Source organism: Aethalodelphis obliquidens, unplaced genomic scaffold (genome assembly GCF_003676395.1).
Source record: "Aethalodelphis obliquidens isolate GAN/ISIS:26980383/991018 unplaced genomic scaffold, ASM367639v1 scaffold21, whole genome shotgun sequence".
Lineage (NCBI taxonomy): Eukaryota > Metazoa > Chordata > Mammalia > Artiodactyla > Delphinidae > Aethalodelphis > Aethalodelphis obliquidens.
The window spans coordinates 19,185,924-19,195,589 of record NW_020837965.1 but is presented as its reverse complement, the minus strand read 5'-3'; the positions used below and the strand labels follow the sequence as shown (position 1 = coordinate 19,195,589).

Below are 9,666 nucleotides of genomic sequence, written 5' to 3'. Positions count from 1 at the left end.
TTCATTTAAAAAACATCAGTGTGGACTCACGGCTTCTATTTTATTCCATGGGATAGAATCTCTTACTATCATAATTTTGATGCTAAAATTGTCCCATATTTGGCCATTGGGAGCCCCTTCAAGCTGACTGCTTTGTCCTTTTGAAATTCTCCATCATTCCTTGAGCATTTTCATACTTTCTAGCACAATAAGGTGTTCCAGGCTTATTTATATATGATGCTTTCACATGTATATTTATTTTTATATCTATATATATTGAAAACTTTGAATTCACATCAATACTTCCAATTCTGATCCAATCACTCAAGTCTTCTTGCTGTTCCCCTTTCTGCATTTTAACCCCCTTCTCCAACAGTGAGAAATCTGGCTCGCCTTATTCTTAACATAGTTTTTCTTTGTGAAGTCTCCCTGTACATGATAAGTCACCTGACTTTGCTGGACCGACTCCCCCCCTTGTTTGGGCTCTGACGCCCACACTGAGCTGACTTCCTAGCTGAATATGGGGGTGCCTATATTCTCCTGTGTAGATAGAAGAGTAGAGAGAACCAGTCACTAGAGAGGGATGCACAGATGAGACAGGCACACAGAAAATAATCACAGAAGAAGGACACAGAGAGTACCTTCTGGGTTCCTGGAAGCTTTCCAACTCCTGGTTCTAGCCTTTTGCTAAGGTGCAGCTGTATGCCTGCTCGCGGCTTTTGTGAGAAGCTCCTACATCCTTATGATAAATTCTTCCCTTTTGGTTAAGCTACTTCAGGTTGGTTTCTGTTACATGCAAATAGAGTCTTAAATGAAGGTATATTTATATCCTGGCTTGTTCTACAAAAGATAAAACAAATTGTGGAAATAATCAGGGAAAAGGGAAAATAAAAAATCAGCCCACAGAAAACGCATACCACATGGTACTGTACTGTTGCTTAACATGCGCTGAAATATTAGCTCTAAGATCTCTTGTGATCCAAACGAAGTGTGAAACACTATCCCTTACAAGGTTTTACGTCTACAGATTTAAACAAACCAGCAACTGGAGCATGAATAGATAGACCACTGGAAGAAAACACAGAATCTAGAAGTGAACTCTTCAACAAATGGCCAATAAACGGCAAACTATGTAGCCATCTGGAAAAAAAAAAATTGGATTCATACCTCACACCATATACTGAATCAGGTCCAAGAGGATCAATGTTTAATTGCAAAAGACTGGAAGTCAAAACATCTTTCAGTAGAGAACTGGTTAAATAAACTATGGGCATATCCCTGCCATTAAATGTTATGGGGACTGAAAAAAAGAGCGAGGAGTTCTGTATAAATTGCTACAGACATATATTCTTGATATACTAAGTTAAAAAGAAAAAGCAAGGCATAGTAAACGTGCATGGCACACTACCACTTTTGTAAATGAGGAATGTCTTGGCTTGTACTGCATAAAAAAATTCTCTAGGAGAAGCAGCAAGAAACGGTGGTTACCTGTTTGGAGCATGGGGACGGACAGGTGTGGGGAGAATTCTTTTTACTGTATACCTTTTTATGCTTTCTAATTAATGAACCATACGTATGCACTTCTCTTTTTAAAAATTCAAAAAATGGTTGAAAATCAGACAAACCTGTTGATGGAGAAGCTCAGCTAGTCTTGACAGATTGAGACGACTGTAGGAGGGGATGGGAATTTTACCTGCCCACAAATTTCCACTGTAGTGAACCCCAGTGCCTATTCCCACCCTAAGAGGCCATCCTTCTCATAAAGGATTATCTCCAAAAAGGCTTTATTTATATTACTGGGGAGGTCTTCTGCCTACAGTGCAATATAAGTGCTGTATATACTTAAGAAAAGTTATTTTTATGGAGGTCCGCCAAGTGCATTCTGACTACTTCCTAATTTTGCCCATGAACATTCTGTTTATGTGAAACGTCTTGCCAATTCACAGTAAATATATGACCAAAATGTGGACGTTGTAGTGATTGAATATACCAGCCCTGAAGCCAGACCGCCTGGGTTCAAATTTCAGTTGTTCGCTTATTAGCAGCTTACTTGCTGGAGGTTATGAATTGTCTTCATCTGTTAAAATGGGGGGCAATCACAGCATCTACTCACAGGGTCCACATATCAATCAAAGCTTAGAACAGCCTGTCCAATAGCAATATATACGAGCCACAAAAGACATTAAAAACTTTCTAGTATTTACACTGAAAAAAAAAATGAAACCCATATGTAACCTAATATGTCAAAAATACTATCACTTCAAAACGTAATCAATATAATAAATATTAGTGAGATGGTTTACATTCTTTTGTGGTAAAGAACACATACATCTGATTTCCAGCTATCATATCTCGACCAGGACTAGCCATATTGGAAGTGCTCAATAGTCACACGGAACTGGTGGCTGCTGTATGGACCAGCGCCGCTCTAGACATGTCTAGCATGTAGTATGTGCTAAGGGCTAACTCTTAGCAGAAGCATGGTTGCTGTTACCATACCTCGCCTGGAGTAAAGCAATCTATCAGGTGAGTCATCCGGAAGACAGGCCTACATTTGGGGATAAATTAATAGAATTTTCTTTTAGCCAGTCACTTACTGGATCTCTGTATTTTAATTCACAGCTGCAAGATAAAATACACTGTTCTGACCTATGCAAATGAACAATTTACATAAATGGGGCCGCTGCCCCCATCTCATTTTCTGGTTATCCCTGTTCCGGGTGGGGCTGGGGGGGTGGGATTAGTTGTCTCCCCACATGCGGAGGGCCCTGGACCACTAACGCAGGGGAAAAGCAGGCGAGGGGGTCGGTCCTTTAAAAAAGGTGCGGGGGCGGCGAAAGGAAATCCGAGCCCTGCGCACAACAATTACGACCATGGGGAAGGGCCTCGTTTAGGGGGCCGGGGGCCGTGGGTGCCAGAAGGGGCAACAATGCAGGCGGACGAATTCCGAGAGCCAGCAGATTCTGCCGACTCAAGCGAGCGTCCGCAACCCCGACGCGCGGGCCCGGGATGGTGGCGAAGGTGCCGAGCGGCGGGCAGTGGAACGTCCGGGTACCGTCCCGGCTCTGGGCCGCAAACACCGCCTGGGCCTCCGCCGCTCGCGTCCACTGTCTCCCGGCTCCTGAGTGGCTGGGGGGCCGGGATTAACCTTTCACCGCCGAGCTCTGTCCAATCACAGGCTCGCTCTCATGCCGGCGCGGGGCGAGTGGAGCGTGGGGGCGCGGAGGGGGCGGTGCGGACGCCGGTCGGATTCTCCAAGCCGCTGTGCGCAGTTGCCGCAGGCCGTGCGCGGGCTGCGGGCGAGCAGGGCGCTGCGCAGTCTCCGCAAGCGCCGGCGGGAGGGGTCGCGGCGGAGGCGCGGCGCAGCGCGGCGCAGGCTGCTTCAGGCCCAGGTGAATGGAGTAACCTGACAGCGGGGACGAGGCGACGGCGAGCGGGAGGAAATGGCGGCGGCGGTGGCGGCGCCGGGCGGCAGCGGGAGGCCTGGGCTGTGACGCGCGCGCCGGAGCGGGGTCCGATGGTTCTCGAAGGCCCGCGGCGCCCCGTGCTGCAGGTGAGGCGGGATTCCGCGGAGCCGCTTTGTGTCCGGGGCGGGGAGCGGCCCCGCCTGGCCCCGCGCCTGCCTGGGCTCCGAGGCCCGCGTGGGCGCCCGGCCCGGGGCCTACGGTGGCGAGACTCGCGCGGACAGATGGCGCGGCCTCGCCTGGTCCCGGGCGACGCGGCCTGTGGGCCGGACGTCCACGCCGCCGGGCTTTGCGCCTCCCCGACCCCAGCGCCCATCCTGATTCGGTGCTTCCCAGGGACTTTGTGCGGTCGCCCTGGCACCGGACGGGGACGGGGACGCGGGCGCCTCGCTCCCGGAGTGGAGCGGGTCCTCGCAGGTCGCTCCCGGCCCGCGGAGAGTGGGGGTTTGACAGGTCCGGTTACGCACACGACGGTGGTACGGAGTCAACCGCCGCGACTCGGGAGCATCCTCGGGAGCCTGCTTGGTGGCGGTGGCCGCGTTGGGCCTCCTGGGTGGACACCTTCGAGGGGGCGGGAGGAAAGGAAGCCGGGCCGTCCGCGCTGGCAGGAAAGCGCGAGACTTCGGGGCGCGCCCGGCGAGGATTGTTCGTGTTTATTGGCAGGTGACCAGATCTGGGTCCCCAGGGACGGGTGGCCGAGGCCATCTTTAAGCCCCTCCTCTCCGGTGTTTTTGTGCCAGCACGCCTGGACTCTGCAAAGGAGGCTTTCTTGAGGGTTTTCAGTCTTTGGGGAAATCAGTGTATGTTTTAAGTTGGCACGGCAGATATTTTGTAGATTTTCCAGAAAAGCTGAGCTGCCCCATAGCTTTGCCCGCAGTACAGAACTAACAGACTACTTAATGTATCTTTAATGGCCTGAAGATTTGCAAAGACAGAGATGAGTGGGGCTCCTTGCTGTAGAGTGTCAGTGCTTTTGTGAAGAAAGTCATGCTTATGGGGACACGTTACTTAACCCAGATGATAAGTCTATTATTGTGACTATCACGGTTTAAAAAATATTCATCATTTTAAAGAATATTACTTTGAAGTCTTTGCTACTTGACGTGCTTTGGTCTTTAACTTTTCTGAATCTTCACAATTCTGATTTTCAGTTGTCTTCGTGTTGCTTCTTTTTCAACTGCAGCACACTCAGTGAATGGAAAAGGGTACAAATTAGGAGTCACTCGGAAAATACTTTTAAAAAATGTGCTTCGATAAAAGGTTAACTCCATTGCAAATATAGTGTCCTAAACATTAAATTTTTGAAATAAAAATACCCATCTTAACCCAGAGCTCCAATAATTTATTAGAGGGTGGATGATGGTACAAGATGGTGGATGATGGTACAAGATGCTGAATGAGGCTGCTAGTGAATAGTAATTTTAGTATCAATATCTTTGGGAACTAGGTTGCCATAATCAGCTTATTTTGCAGTGTTGTCTTTAAAGCTAGCTAGTAGCTATCTGTGGCATATGTATATTATATGTAATATATACTGTATATAGTTACATATATAATTATTTCAAAATTTTATTTTAGGACATAGTTTATAAAACTTTAAAGATTAGAAACACTACAAAGATTGCTTTTAATATGATCTTTATGAACATTTAAATGGCAGTGTTGGATAATGGACTTACTCAAGGCATCAAAATGCTGTTTTAAGAAAAGATGAGCACATTTAATTTGGGAAGAAAAGACCTTCTTTTCCTGTAGTTATTTCAGTAAGGGCTTGTTTTACTTTTTATGCTGTCATCTCATGATTAAAGGTTAAGTTCTGTCTGCCGTCTTATATCTGTGGCACTGTGTATGTGTTGTAAAGTGAGGTGGTGTTGCCGTTGCTGAATTTTATTGTCTTGATTTAGCAGACATTGTATTTTGATGTGGCTCATGATTCTTATTTGATAGTGATTTTGTGGTAGTATATAGTGGGTAGTACTTTCAGTGTAGTGCTGTCTTCAAAGGAGGATGACTTTTATGGCATTGAGAGATTTATTCCCTGCCGCTGTCTGATGTGTGAGATGCTTGTTTCGTTTGAGAAAATAGGTATTTCATCAACATTCTCTCCCTTGTGACCCTAACATCCTGTGGTCATTACTTGTGGCAAAGGAGAGAAGGGAAAACATTTATTCATAAGAAGGTCCTCCTTAACTGTGTGCCAAGATGTTTCAGGTGCTTTTATGTGTGTTCTTATTTAATCCTCACCGTGACCCTGAGACAGACTTGGTATTGTCTTATTTTACATGCAAGGAAGCTAAGACTCAGAGAGTTACGAATCTAGAAGTGGCAGAGCCAGGATTGAATCATGGTTTGATTTAAAAATCTTTGCATGTGGGCTGTCTTCCTTACGTTGCATTGCTGTTCCAAATGGATTTTAGGGAAAAAACCTGTGTAACTTGCAGGTAAGTTTTTAGTTAATACTTGTTTAATGAATGGAACTCTGTCTTAAATGTTCAGGTGACCTCTGGTTATCTGAATAATTAAGATTTTTAACTTTTTTTGTGGTAAAATATAACAAAATGTACCACTTTAACCATTTTTCAGTGTATAGTTTTGTGGCATTAATTACGTTCACATTGTTTGCCTGCCATCACCACCATCCATCTCCAGAACTTTTCATCTTTCTCAACTGAAACTCTGTAGCCATTAATCACTAACTCCCCATTCCACCCTCCTCCCAGGCCCAGGCAACCACCATTCTGTTTTCTGTCTCTATGAATCTGCTACTCTTGGAACCTAATTGAAGCTGAATTGTACAACATTTGTCCTTTTGTGACTGGCTTGTTTCACTTAGCATAGCATCTTCCAGATCCATTCACGTTGTAGCATGTGTCAGAATATCCTTCCTTTTTAAGGCTGAATACTATTTCATTCTATAGGTATGCACCACATTTTGCTTATCCATTAATCCCTTGATGGACACTTGGGTTGCTTGTACTTTTTTGGCCTTGTGAGTGATGTCGTTACGAACATAGGTATACAAATACCTGCTTGAGCCCCAGCTTCTGCTTCTTTTGTGTATACCCGGAAGCGGTCGGATTGTTTCTAGATCATCAGAACACTAGACTCAGAACTTATTGCAGCATGAGTTTTCTCAGGGTTTTTCCAGGTGGTTATACTTCCCTACAAATAGGAACTTTTTATTAATAGAAGACTTTAATCTTCTTGAGGCCCAGGATTTACTTGTTTTTATGATCTCGGTTCCCACCAGTGTTTGGCAAGTAACTGAATTCATTCAGTTGATCCATCATGGAGCCATGTTCTGCTCTGTTGATGTCAGAGGAAGGTACTGGTCAGGTCCCTGTTTAACTTGTGTAAATAGTTAAGTTGGAGCCAAGTGATTTATCCTTGTGCTCTGCATTTTGGACATTCAAGAGTTCAGCTCATTCTCAAAGCCCGATGGATGTATGTGTTTTATTATTTGTCTCCTTTGAGAAAGGATTTGAGATGGTCTTACGATAGACAGATGTTTGAGAGGACAGTGAAAATAGTGGTGAAGGTTGAGGGGTAGAGTGTGGAGGGAATTAGATGAGAAGCTCAGCGCAAGGATAATTAGCGTCTGCATGTCACTAAAGTTTTTTTTTTTTTTAATATTTTATTAGTCAAAGCAAAAGAGGAAACAGGACTAATTATAGTTGGTATTGATTGGTGAAAGGAAGTATAGCAGTTAATCAGGAGAAGCAGACTTTTCTCTTGTATGATGAATAAGCATTTGAATTCTTATGTAAAATGACATTAACAATATATGGAGAAAACGTTTTACATTTTATAAATGATGGAGAAATAGTTTTCACATGCCATTTTAGAGAAATTGGATAAAGGCCTCAGACATAATGGAAAAGCGTTAGTAATGTAGGTATACACGTTCTGGTGATGTGATTCATTAGTTTAGTTAATTTCTCTTTCAGACGATGTCCATCATATATCAGTTGTCTCATTCAGGCTTTTGACAGACGCTGAGTAATAATCCATTCACAATGTACTCTTTTCTGGATAGTAGAGGCAGTCAGGATTTTCCAGATTCTCTCTGCCTGTCTTTAGGAATTGTGTGTTGGTCTAAAAAGTAGGATTGCTTGTATAGTGGTATAGCCTTATTTTTGAGGTCCAGCTGATGAAATTGAAATTTTCAGTCATGTAAGAAAGCCTTTGTTAAAATAAATTTTGAGTACAAAATGGCTTTCCTATTTTCCTAGAATTGTCAGTGAATTGTTGGTTCTCCTTTAATATGCAAATTTGCTATACATTTTAAGTAGGTGGCTAAGAAGATGCCACAGGAAAACATTGTCTGAGGCTGTCAGTAAGACTTACTAGAAATAAGTCACGAAAGACTTGAATTTTGGCCTTGCTGTTCTGATGTTTGAAGCTCATCGTGACACTAAATGTGCCGTGTTAAGGTTTATGGAATGGTAAGGATAGTAAGGGTAGAATAGAGCAGTGCTGGTGTAAAGACAGTGCTCATCTTTGTTGAGTGAATAAATTACTTTTATATTAGTTTTTAAGGGACTTAGAAGCTAACAGTTTTATGGAAAATAATATTGCTTGTATATTAAGGCTTTTAAAAAGATCATTACTGTTCTGATTTTGGACAGATCATGCTGCCTCATTCTTCATTAGTGAGGACTTATTATGTACACAGAGACATTGTGGATGGAGAGAAGGATTTCATAGAAGCAAATTACTGTGAAATGGGGAGTTTTCCTGGTATTGTAGGCTTTCTCATGCCGAAGCTGGCTAACCCTTGGTTCTTCCTCAGGTGACGGCTCAATGTGTGCAATAAAGTAGGAATTTAGAAAACACATTTGGAAATTCTTTTTTGATTAGAATATGTCAGCACACCAGTTCAGAATTTTAAAAATAATGTGCTTAAAGAACTCAGATAACGAGAGAAGGATCTCGATTTAAGAACTGATCTTTGACATGATGTAGAAAGGTTCTTTGATTAAGGAGTTAGATCAGTAACTCTGTTTGAAGGGAAAGAGAAAGGCAGTAGACTTTGAGATATTTTGAGATTTTTTTTTGAGAGGGCGAATTTAACATGCTGAGCCCAGAGCTTCGCGTGGCCTCTCCTCTCGCCCATCCTGCTACACTGCCATCACTCATGGGTAGCTCTGATTAGTGGTATTTTAAGCTTTTTCCATTTTGCAGAATTAAATATTAGTATTTTATCGAAGCATTATAAGGACGTTTAAGAGCAAGTTTTTGGTGTCAGAGAGACCAGGGTTCAAATTCTGATTCCTCCAGTTTAGCTGAGGAGCACAGGGTGTCTGGCAGCCTTTCTGAGTCAGCTCCCTCATCTGAAATCCGCTCATAATAATAGTACCTACTTCTTGAGGTTGTGAGGAAAAAGTGAGTTTCTTAAACTCTTAACCCAGTTCTGTCACATAACCACCATTTCATAAAATTTAGCTGATGTTATTTTGCTTCAGATACGTACATTAGAGGAAATTTTGCTCAAGAATATATTCTTAATGTGATTTGATGATATTGTGATTTCCCCCAGAATTATGACTATTGAGATGTTATGCTTAGCTTTATAATGGAAGATGAAAAAGAAAAGAGGGCTTGAGTGCAATATTTCACAGACAGGTATTCTGTATGAGGATTGTCTGTATTGGGTCAAATGGTTCAGCTACCTTAGCTGGGTCTCTATAATAGTGACCAAGCGTAATAGTGCCTTAAGTATTGCTCAATTTCCCTATATAACTACCATTCTTCTATTATGTATGAATAAATGCATCATCCTTGAATCTATATTTTGAAGCAGCATAAACTTTATATATATATATCATATGTACTTGATGTAGTCCAGTGATTCTTATTCTTTGGAGACTCCTGATTTGACAAAAGATACGAATCTTATCCCCAGAAAAATGTGCATGTGCATATTCAGAATTTTATATACAGTTATAGGAGGTGCAGGGACGCCTGCTGAACCCCATCCGTACACGCTGATGTAGCTATATGAACACAAATAAAGACAAGTAATAGGTTAACCAAGGATAAAAATATTTCAGATAATTGAGGCAGACATGAGTGGTGGAATGAATGAACAATGTAAAATAACGAGTGGTTAGGAAACCTGTGTTCTAGTTTGGCTTTGCTTCTGAATAACTAGATATGTTAAGGGCAGGTCACCCTGGCCTTTCTAGACTTAGTTTTGGTTTTCTCACTTTTAAAATGAGAA

At 42.9% G+C, this 9,666-nt stretch overlaps 1 protein-coding gene across 6 annotated transcripts in view; it reads left to right on the top strand.

Moving 5' to 3' along the window:
- The first annotated feature begins 3,216 nt into the window (after positions 1 to 3,216).
- DICER1 (dicer 1, ribonuclease III) overlaps positions 3,217 to 9,666 on the top strand; it is a 65,985-nt gene continuing 59,535 nt past the window's right edge. For 3 of the 6 annotated variants that reach the window (XM_027120466.1, XM_027120465.1, XM_027120460.1), the window contains exon 1: positions 3,217 to 3,371. The gene's annotated coding sequence lies outside the window, so the exon portion shown is untranslated. Of the gene's footprint in view, positions 3,533 to 9,666 lie in introns of all 6 variants that reach the window. The other 3 variants (XM_027120462.1, XM_027120463.1, XM_027120459.1) reach the window with 1 other exon arrangement.